This window comes from Pongo abelii, chromosome 1, assembly GCF_028885655.2.
Source record: "Pongo abelii isolate AG06213 chromosome 1, NHGRI_mPonAbe1-v2.0_pri, whole genome shotgun sequence".
Taxonomy (NCBI): domain Eukaryota; kingdom Metazoa; phylum Chordata; class Mammalia; order Primates; family Hominidae; genus Pongo; species Pongo abelii.
The window spans coordinates 64,783,914-64,801,960 of NC_071985.2; the positions used below are offsets into that span (position 1 = coordinate 64,783,914).

The window sequence follows — 18,047 nt, forward strand, 5'->3', positions numbered from 1 at the left end:
GTCTCCAACACTTGACCTCGTGATCCACCCACTTCGGCCTCCCAAGGGATCCAGATTCTTACATTTAAAGGCACTCCCCTCCCAACGCACCTCCCCCATCCCCGCCCCAAATGCAAGGTCCCTAAATGCAAGCTAACTACTTCACGCAGTGCTCAAAGAAACACCAAGAAACTGCAATCTGTTCCAACACCAAAGTTTAGCTGAACTTATTGGTATGTTGTTCTGCCTTCCTGAGGGATTTTCAAGCATGATTTTTTTTTTACTACATGTGATTTTCATTCTATGCATCGACTTTAGAATCTAACCTCTTCATACAACTCCACTCTATAGCACAGAAACAAAAAGAAATCCCCCTTGCAGAAGAACCCATAAGTAACATATCTTTTGAAAACAAATGACCAAAATGCTTACATGTTTTTCATTTGGCTGGTTACGTCACTTACTAGTATGCTCTCATTAGAAAATTTAACCCAAGGTTAATTTCAAAAATAACTTTTCACCATTGTACTTAATACAGATAAACTGATTTTTAAAAATTATAATAAATGGCAAACATGTTAATTCTCAAAATGAAATGGGAGAAGGTAAATTTAAGCAATAGAAATCTCAGAATTTTTGGTAATGTATATAGCTCCTGAGCATCCAACAAGATATATAACTAAACCTAATCATACCACTCTGCCTCAGCTGCCTAAAAACCGTAAAGCAAATGAGAATTAAGAACACATGGCCAGTTCTACCGGAGTTGCTCCACACAACATAAAACTGGATAATGGGTCACACCTATGCTCTTAGCACCTATAGTCAGGGACTCATTACCTAGCTCCTGCCTGGCAACACACTAACACTAGCTTCTACTTAAATGCCAAGAGTCCCATGACCACAGTCAAAATATTTATGTAAGACCAATCAAACTGCACTTCCCACAAGAAATACCAGAAGACCCAGTAGACACATTAGGTAGAAAGGGTAGAAGACCAGTGGGCAAACAGTCAGGATATCTGGACCTTTAAGGAATGGACTGTGTAAATGCTATTATACCTTTGTACCCCAAATTATATGGGCACTTACTCAGTATTAAATGCAAATAAACAGTAAGTTACTATGACAGCTTAGATGTCAAATAAATGAATCAATCAAGAAATTAACCATTGTCTGATGACAATGTCTTTTACAGTGTATGCAATAACACGAATTAAAAAGCAATTGTAGATCTGTACGTGCGTAGAGTACATAATCTCTTATTTTTCTCTTAAAAGCTGCAAACTGTGATGGATTTTTAGTTTATCCAGAATTTAATGAATCATTTCAAAATTATGAAGCGCTTTAAGTCATACTAGAAACACTGCCATAATTTTAATAAAGTGCGTTTTAATATTAACTCATTTCTCTTGCTGGAAGAAATTATGCTTCTTTGCTAATGTATAGAAATGAAACTGTCACTGAAACATCTGGTTATATATTATTCATTAGGCATATATATCACCTTTACTCCAAAGTCTGCATAATATAAACACAAATCATGAATAAATCAGATTAGAGACACAAACGTGACACCACAAACTGTAGGTCAGTAATAAAATTCCAAACATGTTTGCTGACCTGGTCTATATTTCTATCTATTCAAACCTGGGAGCTTCAACAGGCAGAGAAAAACTCCAAATTCCCAGTATTTTGAAAGTCTGCATGGTCTACATTATGTTAGTGATTGTAACTGGAAATTTTTCTATGCAACACACTTTAGGACAACTAGCTTATTTTTCAAATACTGAAACGGATTGGCCTGACTCGGGCAATTTTTCTTCGTAAATCTGCCTCTACTATAAATAACCTCAAATGTGGATGCCACAAGGATACCTGAGGGAAATAACCACAATCCTTACAAAAAGTGAGGGACCATATTTGCTATGCTACCCCTAGAAAAAGGAGTCACATATAATAACTACCTATTATTTTGCTAAGAAGTAGTTTAAGAGTACAATCGAGATTTTTAAAGATATTTGTTGATTGTGAAAAGTAGAAATTTCAGGGGAAAAAGGGAATAACCAAGAGTCATATTGTTGCTATTTAAATACTTTATAAATCCAAGGATCAAATTTCACTATAAGAAGCAAACTCTCACACCCACCTCAGTTATTAGAATATTCAACAACTGCACTTAATGCAAAACAGATAGATTAGCTACCAATTACACTAAGTATTCCAGCTGATCATCTTGGAGCTAACCAAAAGTAGATTATGTAATGCAAATCGCTCGTACATTCGTTTTAAACATATCCTCGGTTTAAAACACTGAAACCATGCCTTAATTTTTTTAATTGAAAAACAGCGTATTACTAAAATACTGAGTGCATTATCTATATCCTTTTCACGGCACTTCAAAGAAACCTAACATCTTCAAATCATTTTACAATGTAAAGTTACAGTCTCTAAAACTTCCGACAGCCTCGAAAAAGATACCCAAAGGGGCTTCAAACAGATGAGTCTATAACTGGTCTTAGCGGGCAAATAACTGGAATGAACCTCAAAGTTTGAGATCAATTTTTACTAACACCATCTCTGAAAGCAAGAAGGCGACTTCTGTAGAAGGCAAACGATTCTGACCAGCAGGACGTGGGCTCCCGGCAAAAGTGGGTACTAGCATCTCAGCGTAAACGACACGGTTCAAAACGCGAAGCTTCCCGCAGAAACTAACCAAGACACCCCCTCCCCCCACGACTCCTCCTGGGTAAGCTCACGGCTTTAGAAAGCAGCAACAGATACTCCAGAGCAGGAGGCGGCACTCCAGGAATGTGTGAAGCAGAAGGGGTCTCCCCGAGGAACCCCGACGTCGAGCAGCTCCTCTACACTGGAACCCCGACTCCGACCCCCCAGAAGGAAGGAGCGATATCTGCACAAAGTGCCCCCTACCCCACCCCCACGATGCAGACACACATCCCTAGCTGCGAGGGGGAAGCCCAGAGAAAAAACCCGCATTCCACTCCGTCCGCCTCCGGAGTAGGGCTGCAGAGAGACTGGGGCCCCCGCCCCTGGAGGCGAGGGGGCCGCGCCGCAGCTCCGGCCTCCGCGCAGAGGAAAGGGCAGCGAAAGGCTCGCGGAGAAGGAAGGAATCCCGGCGCTTCGCTGACTGGGTCCTCCGCAAACCAGCTCCCTTCCCTCCCATGACCCTCGAAGACACGGGAACAATGAGAACCCGCTTCACCCGCCGTCTCCGCCGCGAGAGCGGCCGGGGGCGGCGGCGGCGCCATGTCCCCTCACACCCCCGCGGACACACACACACCCACCCCTGCCACTCCGCGGCCCCATCAGTCGCCTGCAACGCGGCCGAGCAGACGCGTGTCCCGGCCCGCCGCTTCCGCGCCCTCCGCCTCCCTGCCCGCCCCACTCACCGGCTCCTGCCCCAGCCCGGGGCTCCGCTGGCCGCGGCCGGAGCAAGACTCGGGTATCAGCTGCCGCGGCCGCCGGCGCCGCCGCACAATATGGCGAGCCTCGGCTTCCGCAATGGAGCTCGGGAAATACAACAGGGGCCGCTCAATATTCATGAGAGACTGAGGGGAAGCCGGCTCGGCCGGCGCTGCGGGGAGGGCGGGAAGGAGCGAGCGAGCGAGGGGCGGAGGCGCGGGACAAGGACGTGCACGGCGCGGGAAGGCCCGCGGCGCGAGGGGAGGGTGCGCCGCCGCGTGTTGGCCTGGAGAACCCGAGCCACCGCCCCGCCCTGGGCTGGCCGGCCACGCCCCCCCGGCGCCCACCGCGGCCCGACGTAGCCCCCGGGCAACGCCCGGATGGCGGCGCCGCCACCTCGTGCTCAACCTTCTGCTTGGGTTCTTCTGCCCTGGCTTCGGCCCACCCTTTACACCTTCCTGGCCGGCTTCTGGGGTTTGGGCTCAGACTTCTTTCTCATGCGTTCGTCCTCTTAAACCTATCCCACCCGGCGGAAATCCTCGTCAGGCTTTGGTTTGCAGAACTTCACATGAACTTCGGCACCCTTCCGCTCTCGTAGAACAAACATACACTTTTCATCCTTGCAGGATAAAACTGCAAGTGTAAATTACTCCAGGGAAAATGACCTTCCACTCTAAACTTAGCTTAACATTCTGATTGTGGTCATCAGCTCTTACTATTTACTTTGCTGCTGCTTTATTCCTACCTCCTTGGCACCTTCCAGTGTTATCTTCTGAACTTGAGGATTTACGAGGTAATAGATTAATAGATGTAATCATTACCTAAAACACAGCCAGTTAGTCTCCAGTAAATTATCCGACATTTAATGCATATAAATTATGAGCTGAAGAAGTAACGAAGAATTGAAAGTTCCCTGATCTCAAGATGTACTATTGTTGAGATGTCATGTTCTCTTGAGAAGATAACCAGCAATACCGGACCGTAAATCTGAAGGCATAGAGGCATAAACCAATGGACTGCAGTGGGAATTGGGCAAACTAGGTTCATAGCCTCCAATGTGTGTCTATGTGACTTATGTAGATTGCGTAGCTCCTCTGCACTTCATTTTCTTCGTCTGCGAGATGAGAGAATTGTATTGAATCCTAGGTCCTTTCCAGTTCTTTAACGCTCTGAAACTCTCTATAAGCAATTCCAAATAAATGACATGAATTTACATAGGAATTTGGAAAAGAAAAATATCAATTCCAGCTGGTGTGTTTGGGGATAATTTCCTGAGGAGCCGGGATTTAAGATGGTCTTTGATGCCTTGGATGGGTGGAAAGAAAAAGGACAGGTGTTAAATACAGCACATTATGTATGCTACCTAACAATCCATCAAAGAAAACAAGCATTATTCTTTTTCAGTGGCTTGAAAACTTTTGCCTACTATCTATAACTTTAAATAACAAGTGACAATTATCTGACTCTACAAGCCCTTCAAGGTTAAACTCTTCCTCCAATGTGGGAGGAAAAAAAAAGCCTGGGTGTGGTGGCTCAAGCCTGTAATCTCAGCACTTTGGGAGCCCAAGGCCACCGGATCACTTGAGATGAGGAGTTCGAGATCAGCCTGGCCAATATGGTGAAACCCTGTCTTTACTAAAAATACAAAAAAAAGTTAGCCAGGTGTGGTGGCACGCGCCTGCAGTCCCAGCTACTCGGGAGGCTGAGGCAGGAGAATCGCTTGAACCTGGGAAGCGGAGGTTGCAGTGAGCCGAGATCGCGCCATGGCACTCCAGCCTGGTCGTCGCGGCGAGACTGTGTCTCAAAACAAAACAAAACAAAACAACAACAAAATCAAAATAATCAGGGAAGCTCTGCTTCTCCCTTCTTGTGAAAGTCCACTTTCTAGAAACAGTGCAGTTGCAGAAGCATCTCCCTTCTTCCTTCATGACGAGTGCATTTGTAGTTCAATTAAAGGAAGACAGGATGTTCATAATTTAGAACTTTTGCTCTAATTAAAATGCCTTTGAAAATCATGATGTGTGGTTAGATTAAGCAATTCAATTGATGTTGAGAAAAGTGATGATTTGTAGAAAGCGCAGGAACTTTATGGATGAAAGTTAAATATAGTGCTTAAAAAAGACTCACAGGAGAGTTAGTGGAAAAATGGAAAACTTATGGGATATCTGGATTAAATGTGATTAAAAAGCTAGACCTCAGGCTAACATCCTTAATATGAAAAACACTACTGACAAATTAATGGAACTCATTTTATCTATTTTATCTCTTACTCAGAAACTTGGCACTGGATCTTCCCTGACTATATTAATCAGGAAAGGTTATGTTATGGTATAGTAACAAACATCTCCAAAATCTACATGCCTTAACACAGCAAAAGTTTATTGTTTGGTTATGCTTCATGCTTCATGTGGATCCAACTCACTCTGTTCTGGTCACTCCAGGAACCAGATTGATAGAGACACCACCATCTTGTAGCTGTACCACCCTGGAACACAGAAACTTATTCTCTGCAGCAGAGGAAGAAAATGGCTAAAGAATCCCCGTGAATTTTTGTAGCCTTAGCTTGGAAAAGAGAGCACTGATCACATTTCATTGCCCAGAACTAGTTGTACAGCCCCACACATCTGCGAAGGGACTGAGTCCTTGAACTGAGTTCAGAAAGAGAAGTGGGGACATTGGTGAACAATGCTAACAGCCACCCTGACCTCACCACTAGGTTCCTAGATGCCATGGGAAAACTCTAAGAGGTTTTATTCTGTAACACTGGTTCTCTTGAGTGACCCCAAGAAAGTTATGCGTTCAAAAGTAAACTCTCTTACTTATTAAGAGTTGACTGTCATGTAAATAGAGTGGACTTTCCATTTTCTTCCCTGTTGTTTTAATCGTATATTACATCGATGTAAACTCCATAGTAAATGTATCAGTAGTGATTCACATATCCAGACCACATTATTTTTGCTAATGTTTTGACCTGACATAACAGATACCATTCTAAAAAACATTTTCTAGTAACACTCTATCTGCATGTCAAATGTACTTATTGGAAGTGATATTTGTATTTAGAGGAACATTAAATTAACACTACATAATAGAAATATATTTATGGGTGATGACTAGATGAATTCTAGTTAAAAAAAATTGTCTTCCTTTAACACTTCAGAAGTAGTATCAGGTTAACTACATGGTGAATTGGGTAGGTATCTCTAAGTGATCACAAAAATTACCTCTTGGCTGGGCATGGTGGCCCAGGCCTGTTATCCCAGCACTTTGGGAGGCCAAGGCCGGTGGATCACCTGAGGTCAGGAGTTTGAGACCAGCCTGGCTAACATGGCAGAACTCCGTCTCTACTAAAAATACAAAAATTAGCCGGGTGTAATGGCAGGTGCCTGTAATCGCAGCTACTCGGGAGGCTGAGGCAGGAAAATTGCTTGAACCTGGGAGGCTGAGGTTGCAGTGAGCTGAGATCATGCCACTGTACTCCAGCCTGGGTGACAGAGCCAGACTCCATATCCAAAAAAAAAAGAAAAAAGAAAAAATTACCGCTTAACTGGTATTCTGCTATAGTCAGGCTACAAAATTACAACTAGTTTAGTTCAACCAGCTTTTGTTGAGCGTCTAGTATGTACCAAGCACTTTGTTAAGTACTTGGAATAAAAACATTAATATAATTAGGATATGAGTTCCTTGAAAGCAAAAATCTTGTTCACCAGCAGATACCTAGAGACTAGCACAGTGCTGGCACTTAGTAGATGCTCAATAAATAGGTGTTAGGAGAATGAAAAAATGGGATTCTTTGACTCCAGTGTGTATATGAAACAGAATAGCACATATGAGCTTGGTTTGCTTCACTTTCATTACTTAACAGAGGAAGTTTCTGTCAAGAGTTTGTTTAGTTTCTCCAGAGGCTTTCTCTGCTTAGGCAGTGTGTCTTAAATGGAAATTCACACTTGCCTATTCTGTCTCTACCATATACATTTATTTTCAGCCATGCTCGAAGTATTTAATGGTTATCAGCTCATCTGAGATGAAGACTGCAGGCCACCAATCACCTGTTAATGCTAAGCTATGTATGCATCACAGTTTATAAAGAAACTTTAGATCTGTTATTTCATGAATTTTCAGAACAGTTTTCCAAGGTATTATTCCTACTTTATGGAGGACAGAAATGTGACTTCTGCAGCTCAATAACTCTCCCAAACATTGAGTTAGTAAGTGGCAGAGCTGAGGCTCAGACCTTGGTCATTTGACTCCAAGTGCCAGATATATTCCATTCTGCCACATCTGCCTTGCCACTCTGTGCTGCATACACAACTGCAGTATCTTTCTTTCTTCTTTCTAGTAAGTGGTATATGAGTCAAACATCTCTGGAGTTTCCTCTCAACATTATTATTTATCCCAATCCTCAGTGTAGTATTTTTTCAAGAAGCTAGCGATGATTTTCTTTTTTTTTTTTTTTTTTTTGAGACAGACTTCCACTCTTGTCACCCAGGCTGGAGTGCAATGGCACGATCTCGGCTCACTGCAACCTCTGCCTCCCCGGTTCAAGCGATTCTGCTTTCTCAGCTTCCCGAGTAGCTGCGATTACAGGCATGTGCCACCACGCCTGGGTGATTTTTATATTTTCAGTAGAAGCAGGGTTTCACCATGTTGGCCAGGTTGGTCTTGAATTCCTGACCTCAAGTGATCTGCCCGCCTCAGCCTCCCAAAGTGCTGGGATTACAGGCATGAGCCACCATGCCCAGCCAAGATGATTTTCAAGAAGCTGATACATTAATAGGAAACTAGCAGGTGTTGGTTTTATCTTCTTAGAAAACTTACTTTTAGAGAAAAAACAAAAATAAAAGTAAAAGGTAAGCTAGAAGACTGGAGGAGCTTGGGATTTAACCACTATGTATAGATACTATTGTTGAAATATATCCTCTACCAAAATCTTTATTTGCCATCTTTTAGATGTGTTGTGCTTTCTTTGAAAGAGCCAAGTTAAGTGGGGACATTGTAGAAAGGCCTAGAGAGACCTATAATTCAGGGTGGCTCCAGGAAGCAGGCAACTTGAGATTTATGACCTTTTCAGCTGAAAAAATATAGCTCTAGCCACAACTCTAGTGAGGTTTTATTTGTATTTCAGCACAGTGCATTTCTATTTGTGATACTTCCCTTGGCACTTTAATTCCTTTTTCTATTCCCCAAACAACCAAAATAATTGGTGCTACTTTTATTTGCTAACTGTTCAACTTAAAGGAGTTAAACAGGTTAAATGAGATGGGCTAGTTAGAAAGACTTTTGAGGAAAACTAAACAATATTGCTATTTCCCTCCCATGGAGATTTCGAATGGTATTTTATATGTCCCAGATGTGGCCACATTCTACCTAACATCTGTTAGTGCATTTTATTAAAATAATGAACTAACGTGTTTGAAAAGCCAAAAGGATGAATTAAAGTTTTCATTCTGATGCAGCATGGATAGCTGTTTCTTTATAGTTCATAATGGAAGTGTATACTATTGTGATATCCATTTTCAAATATAAAATAAAGTATGATTTAATAATTACTGGCTTTCAGTAATTACTGGCTTCTAGTACGAAGAAAGTTCATTCCATTCACACAAACCTTTGCAGATTTTTTTTTCTTTCAAAATGGTTACTGTGAGAGATGAGGTTTGTGCTTTGGCATTGATCTAGGAACATCAACAATCATTCTGGAAGTTAATAAGGAATAGATGATTCAGATTGAAACTCAGAACTGAAGTGAAATTCCTCTAGTAAAGAAGGATAGAATATCCCAATGGGAAAGTACAGATGAAGAGTGCAAAATATTTAAATCAAGTTACGGTTCGCTCAGACTGCCTTTGTGGACATTTTAGTTTTTCCCTTCTTAAGAGAAGCATAGTGCCAGAATGATTTTTTGTGAGGTGAGGGAATGGAGGGTAAAGACATCTCCTATCTAACACAGTACGTAGAAATATTTTTTAGTAAATAATTTAAAAGAACTGCCAAATCTCACCCATATAAGATAATTTAATTTTATTTTAGACTATATCAAGATTTGGAAACTCTTGCAGTATCCATCTGCTGAGACATTAGCATTTCATAACCCACAAAAGCAAACCACTTAAATATATATTGAAAAACATGCTAAAGTAGGTTATAATCTAGGTAAATTTGAAAAACCATTCTGGTCAACCTATAATACTAAGGTTTTGTGTGCTATACTTCTAGTCTTTCCATAGAAAATTTTTGTTTTATCATTTTTAAAAAAATAAACACATTTCATAGGTCATGCTTATAAGATCAGAACTGACTGTCGTTCTGTATGTATTATGAAGACTACCACATAAGGAGTAAGATGGCATAAAGCTAGCTGTAAATGTCTCCTCTTGTCATAGTGTCCTGTTAGGGGTATATGGGAGCCTAATGCACCACCTTGTGTCCCTCTCTAACACTTCTCCTCTGATGTAACTGTAACTAATCCTTGTTCTGTAACAGTGTTACATTCAGTTTGTGGATTTCCAATTCCATAACTTCTTGGCATGTACACATCCTTAGCTATCATTCTTCGTTCTTGGACGTTATCACATTAGCTGCCCTAGTTGGACCCTTTCCTAAAATTTTAAAGACTGCTGTGGGCCTGTTCTTAGCGCAGCTGTCTCTTCTTCCACATGATCAGTTCTTAGCTAGTTGCCAACCTATTCGCTTCCTGACTTGGCCCTTTAATTTGATTTGGCCATATCTTCAACCCAGACTTTAGCTTGGGGTTTGACACATAGTATATGTAAACTGCATTACAAGCGTGTGTCACAAACATAATTCATGGTACTCCCATTTGTGGCACAGAGAAAAACCCTTCTTCTCTATGCCATTCATGGCACAGAAAAAAGCACCTTCTCTATTAACAAATGCAGAATGAAGTGGGAAAAAACTGAGAAGCAATGAGGTTGTCATCGTTTGTACTGAATACTAGAGGAATGATTTTAGGTCAGGATTTTGGGTCACCATATGATGTTACGTGATAATATTGCAACTACCTAAAGGAAAATAATGACCAACGGGAAAGTTTATTCTTGGTGAACTATCAACATGTAGAACTGTATTTGGATGTTGATTTTAAAGAATCCTATCAAAATACACTGTCATTTAAAAGTAAAAGTTTAAAATGCTATACATTAATCCTTATATTCCAATTAGAACTTGAAATTTGACTAGTTCTATTCTTAGACCACATTTAGCATTTGTCTTTTTCCCCTGTTCACTCACTTGGATTAGTAGTATGCAAATACATCCCTGCCTTACCACATACTACTAGTCCAAGCAAACATACATTAGTAGCATATCACTAATCCTAGCATGAGGATACCATGTCATTATTCATCTTTCAATACCAGTCATTATTCATCTTTATATGGGTCCCAGCAGTTGTCACAATGCAATATACATTTACATAATATATGTATATATGTGCCTTTCTGTGTGTGCATATATGTGTGTGTATAGACACACACACAAATATCTTATCCCCAAGATACTTTTGGTATGGTTTTGAGTAATAATAATAACTCCAATTTGTAAAAAGCAGTCACTAAAAATATCTGCTTTATATTAAACATTACAATAACATTTAGAAAATGTAAATTTAAATAGGAACAATTTTCTACTTAACCTTTTTTTTTTTTTTTTGGAGACAGAGTCTCACTCTGTCACCCAGGCTGGAGTGCAGTGGTGCGATCTCGGCTCACTGCAACCTCGGCCTCCCGGGTTCAAGTGATTCTCCTGCCTCAGCTTCCCTAGTAGCTGGGATTACAGGCACCTGCCACCATGCCCGGCTAATTTTTGTATTTTTAGTAGAGACAAGGTTTCACCGTATTGGTCAAGCTGGTCTTGAACTCCTGACCTCAGGTGATCTGCCTGCCTCGGCCTCCCAAAGTGCTGGGATTACAGGTGCAAGCCACCACACCCGGCCTCTACTTAACCATATTAAAGGAATCATAATACTCAATGTTTATAAACACAGATATTGCATACATTACTGATGTTCATAAAAATAATACAAACTTTTGAGAGGACAATTTTGTGGTTATCTCTCAAAATTTTTAAAAAGTTTTAAATTCGTCTTTTAAAAATATTTTTTAAAAGAAATTTTTGTAGAGACAGGGTCTCACTATGTTGTCCAGCCTGGTCTTGAAATCCTGGGCTCAAGCCATCCTCCCACTTCAGCCTCCAAAGTCCTGGGATTACAGGCATGAGCCACCATGCCTGTCCTCTCAAAATTTTAAATATGTGTATCTTCTAGCCTAAGAAATGTCCAATTCTAGAACTCTCTCCCATAGAAGTACCCACACAAGTGTGCAAAGAAATGTGTACATGGATGTTAATTTTTGTGTTACTTGTATTTGTAAAATATTGAAAATAACCCACTTTTTTGGCTAAGCAAATTTTGGTTCCATAAAGAATACATCATATAGCTGTCAAAAAGAACAAGATAGAGCCACAAGCACTAACATAGAAAGGTATTAAAGATATATTAATAAGTAAAAAATAAAGTTAGCAGTATGTTCCATAGAATCTTATTTTTATGGTACAAAAATCTTAAAAGAATGTGCATGAAACCATTCAAAGGGATTGCATTTGAGGAGAGGAGAATTTCTGAACACTTTCATTTTCTAAAGTATTTCTTCATTTCTGTACTGGTTTGAATGCTTCCCAATGAAATAAAAAATTGCGTTTTATTACAAAATTGGTAAAGATACAATTACATATAAAAAGCAAACTGGTCTAATAAAAGTGAGTGAAAATTTTACCATGTATCTACCTATTATTAACTGTGAGACTTTGGTAAAGAAAACAGCTGTTCTAGATCAGGCATCATCAGCCAAAACAAACAGAAAAGCTGTAACTTCAAAATTCGTTGTTTCTACAGGTCTAGTTGTGTAGTCTCCTTGAAAATCAGGCATTCAAATGGCTTATTATTAGACCTTAATCTCTACTCCCTTAAACATTCCTTACCCTATTTAGTAAGAATTTAGGCTAAACAGAGACCAACCAATGACTATAGATCCCTCAAATAGCAGCAAAGAGTTCTAGACCCTATATAATTATCTTGGGACTCAATTCTCCTCCTACTAATTTATATCCCACAATCTCTAGGGAAAATATCAGGTGTTTTTTGCTAATTAGTCTCCTTAGCACTCCCTCAAGAAATTCCTACTGATTGAACACATGATTGCTGGAAGCAACTACACCTGGTAGGTTGAGAATTTACTACTTGAATTTCCCATCTTATACACCTATATTCCAGGGGATTTTAATTTTTCAGATGTTTTGATATCACCATATGGTGAAAAGTTTCAACGATGCATTAGGCTCATTTCAGAAGACTTGACCTCCCTCCAAATCTGGTGCAAATGGCTCGAGAGGTCACAGCAAGAGCACTGGCCACTGCAGTTAGGGTAGAGTGGGGTGAGGGTCATGCAGTCATAGAGGGACCACAGGACTGGCTGAAAAGGACAGGAGATTTGTCCAAAGTGGCCAAATGCCCAGAGCTGGAGCAAGAACCGAATACACAGGCAAGCAGGAAGTTGGGAAAGTAGGGCTCAGTATAAGTTTAAGGGGGTACAAGGGACTCACTTGAAAATTGAATTGGGAGTCTGAAGCCAAGAACATAAAGAACAGCTATACCTCCTCCTCCAGTGGAGAGGATGGCAAGTGTAGTGGGGAATAAGGGATAGGTGCAATATGGGTGATGTGAGCTGAGGCTGGCAAAGGGATACCCCTGACCTAGACTCTAGGTTCTAAAGTTATAAGTGGGCCAAGTCTAAAGACACATGCAAAACCCAAAGTTATTGGTGAGGGTCATGAAAAACAGAGGGTCAGTTAAGAAAACTAGAGATGCAGATGCAAACAGCTCATGAAAATTGGAAACAAAAGCTTTGAGATAGATGTGAGGAATCGATGAGTGAGATGAAAAGAGCCAGGGACAGTGAGATCTGGACATATAATGACTGGACTTTATCTGGGTTCTCATAATTTCTCTGACCCTCTGACCCACTCCAGCTCAGTCTTTTCTGGCTTCTCATCATTCACCCCAAACCAAAAGTTTTGGAATGTCCCAGGATTTAGTCTTAGGAACTTTTTTCCCTCTTACTTTATATTCTCTTTCTGGGTAATCCTATTCAGTCACATGGCTCTAAGTACCATCCATATGTTGACAACTTTCAATTTTCTCCAAACTTAAAGGCCCCAGAAGTTTCTCCAGACTTACAGTCCTCTCCTCTACTTATTCGCCCCTCCTTTAGATGTCTGATAGGTATCTCAAATATCAAAGCCCAAACCAGACTTCCTTTTTGAAATGTAAACAAAGAGTAATATATGATGTTAACTGTCCTTTTATTTGTAGCTGTAATATCAATGTTGCTTTACTAGTCCCAGGGGAATTAAAGGAACTCATTCTTTATAATTCCTTAAAACCACAAAATAATTCAAATGTAAAATTAATGTTTTAAGTGTATTTGCATACATTTCATTTATACATTATTCCCTTGAGTCAACAAATCACCAGACTAATTTAGAGAGATGTAAGATATAAACCTTATCCTTGAAGAACCCAGCATCTAATGGGGGGAAGAGGCATATAACAAATGTTATGAGGCCAATATGAGTAAAGGCAATAGGAATAACTGCCCCTTACGGCTCATTATTAATGACACACTGTGGAATAGCATCTCTCATAGGGCTCTAGTCACAGCAACATTAGTTTTAATCCTGGAAATTACAAGAGTTATAGGCAAATTCGCAACTGTGCTAACAGCAAACAACCTCATAAACTCCGTGTCAGGTACAGCGCTAAGTATTTTGTAAGTGTCATTTCCCTGAATCTTCACAATCCTATGAGGAAATTACCTTCAGTATTACCACTTTATGCATTAGAAAATAAAGGTTTAAAGCATCTTAATACTTACCTGAGTCACCTCAAAATAACAGGGTGGGCAAATCCATTCCCTTAACCACTATTCTTTTTTTTTTTTTTTTTTTTTTTTTTTTTTTTTTGAGACGGAGTCTCGCTCTATCCCCCAAGCCGAAGTGCAATGGTGTGATCTCAGCTCACTGCAACCTCTGCTTCCTGGGTTCAAGCGATTCTCCTGCCTCAGTTTCCCGACTAGCTAGGACTACAGGCACCTGCCACCACACCTGGCTAATTTTTGTAGTTTCAGTAGAGACAAGGTTTCACCATGTTGGCCAGGCTTGTCACAAATGCCTGGCCTCAGGTGATCCACCAGCTTCGGCCTCCCAAAGTGCTGGGATTACAGATGTGAGCCACCACACCTGGCCCCACCCTTAACCACTATTCTAAACTGCCTTTTCATAATTGATGGCTCTGCTTTAACTAATAAAATACTGCTCAGGTTTTTTGTTTTTGTTTTTGGGAATATTTGTACTAAAATAAAAGAATAAATTTCTGAATAAACCGCATAGTGAATATTCCTATTATACTCCAGTAATAAACCTCTATTACTAAGCATATTTGGGTAAAAAGGACTATAGGGCAAGGAGCCTAGCTCCATGAAATGGTGGGGTCAGTTTTCCAAAGCTCATAAAGACACAGTAGCAGGGATTGATCTTTTCAAGTTTCCTGCTGATTGATTGCCTTTGGAGATAAGCTCTTCATTCCAAAGGACAATCTGGGTTTGGGGCCCTCTCTTAGTAGTTATCCATAGATAAACTAAGATGGAGAAATCATCAAATTTGCAGAGGCTAAATGAATAGAAGCCAAAGCCTATAGGAATACAACCTTCCAAATTTATTATCTGTTATGCATTGATTTATCACATATGGCAAGAACTTAAACCAGATGTTTAAGACGAGGGCACAGGAATGTGGCTTCAACTTGAAAGTAGAGAATCAAGACTTCTAGGTATTCAGAAGTTTCCTTTTATGCTAGTTGTACACTGGAATAAAACTTTTCCAATCATCTTTTCAAATTAAGTGGGATTCCACTTCTCAATCTGGAAGTTGTTGAAACTTCTGGCTTTTGAAATTCAATTATTTTCATTTTCCAAAAGATCCATGATTTTCTGGTAGTTTTTACTTAATCTAAAGCAAAACGTTCTTGGAAAATATAGCTTTGATATGTAAATATTCACATCTACACATCCCCTTTTGCTCCATTCTCGTCTGGAATTTAGACATCACATTTTCATAGCTGGAATTCAATAACACATCTTTGTCTGTCATCTGCTTTATTTTAATTAAACCAGTGTCTTAACAACTCTATTATTTGAAGTCACATTTAAGTATTGAAAAAAATTTCATTTGAATGATGTATGTATGCTTAAGGAAAAAAGATTTTCCACATTAGCCCAAAATGAATCTTGGATGCACAGTTATAAAACCTTTTTATTTTTCAAAAATTTAAAAAGTATTAGTAGAGAAAAAATATTATAAATGCTTTAGTTTAGGAATAATCTTGGAAATTAAAAGTATACAATATGGGCCAGGCCAGTGGCCTCTAATCCTAGAACTTTGGTAGGCTAAGGCAGGAGGACTGCTTGAACCCAGGGGTTAGAGTTAGCAAGATGTTGTCACTACGATAATAATATGCAACAGAGAATAAATATGCAGTCCTTTCTCTCTGAGAGAAAATTATATTGAAAATCATTAACTGAGCAATGATATTACAAGTAATTGTGATTTAGTTTTCAGTATGGTTTCACAATACATTTACGTGGTAAGATACATTTTTAAAAATAATTAGGCAGAGCACAGGTGGCTCATGCCTTTAGTCTTTGTGCTTTGGGAGGCTGACACTAGCAGATCCCTTGAGTCCAGGAGTTCGAGACCAGCCTAGGCAATACGGCGAAACCCTGTCTTTACAAAAATTACAAAATAGCCAGATGTGGTTGCATGTGCCTGGAGCGGAAGGATGGCTTGAGCACAGTATGCAGAGGTTGCAGTGAGCTGCGCTCCAGCCTGGGTTAGGGAGGCCAGACCCTGTCTAAAAAAAAAGAAGTCAATTTAGACAGTTTCTGCTACAGGTGAACAATCGAAGACCTTCAGTCATACTGCAGATATGTACACATGTCCACACATACATGTGATTGAGTGCCAAAGAAAGTTAATTTACTCAAAACCAGAAGAAAAATCCCTCACTCTATAAGGAGTTATCTGTAGGAAACTAAACACACACCTAATAGAAGCTATCTGAATACCTCATTGCATTGTCTATAAACAGCCAAAGCAATTGGTTCCTTTTTTATAACTTTCCTTGATTGTGTGTTGAGCATTCATTTCATCCTGGACTCCCTTCTAGGCATGGGGGTGGGGGTGGGGGGTAGGGGCACCAAAAAAGATGCATAAGTGATATATCTTGTTTGGCCAGTTTAGAGTAAACATAAGGTCATATTTCTTTCTTATGAAGGTAATATTTACATGTAGTAAAATGTACATCTATTAAGTATACAAATGAATGAATTTTAACAAATACATGTATCCATGTAATCAATACCCCAACCAAGACATAGCACATTTCCGTCACCCCTAGAAAGTTCTTTCATGCCCTCCTTCAATCAGTCTCTCTTTCCCCATACACAATCTTGTTCTGAATTCTTTTTTATCACTATAGGTTAGTTTATCTGCTCTTGAAAGTCACATAAACGGAATTATACAATATGTATTGTTTTTAATGTTTTTAACTCCATTTAATGTTTTAGGGATTCATGGTGTTGTATTAGTAGTTCATTCCATTTTATCACTGTATAATATTCCATTGTACAAGTGTACCACAATTATTTTTAATTCATAATCCTTTTGAGAACTATTTGAGTTTGTTTCCAGTTTTTGACTATTAGGAATAAAGCTGCTATTAACACCATTGGTCAAGTACTTTTGTGTGTGTGTCAGGGTCTTGTTCTGTTGCCCAGGCTGAAGTGGTGCAGTGGTGTGATCACCGCTCAACACAGCTTCAACCTCCTGGGCTCGATCTGCCCCTCAATCCTCCCACCTTAGCCTCCTGGGTAGCTGGGACTACAGGCATACACCATCATGCCCAGCTAATTTTTTTTTTTTTTTTTAGAAATGGGTTGTCTCACCATGTTGCTCGGACTGGTCTCAAACTCCTGGACTCAAGCAATCCTCCTGCCTCAGCCTTCCAGAGTGCTGGGATTACAAAAATGAGCCACTGTGCCTGGCAAGTCTTTTTGTGAACACATATTTTCACTATTTGGGTAAATACCTAGGAGTTGAACTGCTGGGTCATTAGGTAGGTGTACAATTTTATTAGAAGCTCTCAGTTTTCCAAAGTGGCTGTATTATGTCATACTCCCACCAGCAGTGTATGAGAGTTTCATTTGTACCACACCCTTGTCAACACTTGATAATTATCAATTTGTTCAGTTTTCACCATTTCTGTAGGTGTAAGGTGGAAGTTTAGTGGGGTTTTAATGAATATTTCCTTGATGACTCATGATATTGAACACCTTTTCATGTGTGTATTGACCATTTTTATATCTTCTTTTGTGAGATGTCTTTTTGTCTTTTGCCTATTTTTTAATTGGATTGTCTATTTTTGATATGTAGAAGTCTTTTATATGATACAAGTTCCTTATCAGATATATGTATTAAGAATATTTTCTCACAGTTTCTGGCTTGTGTTTTTTAAG

General features: G+C 39.9%; 1 protein-coding gene across 2 annotated transcripts in view; it reads right to left on the bottom strand.

Annotated features, from left to right (window-relative positions):
- RNF2 (ring finger protein 2) overlaps positions 1-3,717 on the bottom strand; it is a 58,175-nt gene extending 54,458 nt beyond the window's left edge. Inside the window, 1 exon segment of one of the 2 annotated variants that reach the window (NM_001133961.1) lies at positions 3,390-3,481. The gene's annotated coding sequence lies outside the window, so the exon portion shown is untranslated. 2 annotated transcript variants of the gene reach the window in all.
- Positions 3,718-18,047: the final 14,330 nt, after the last annotated feature.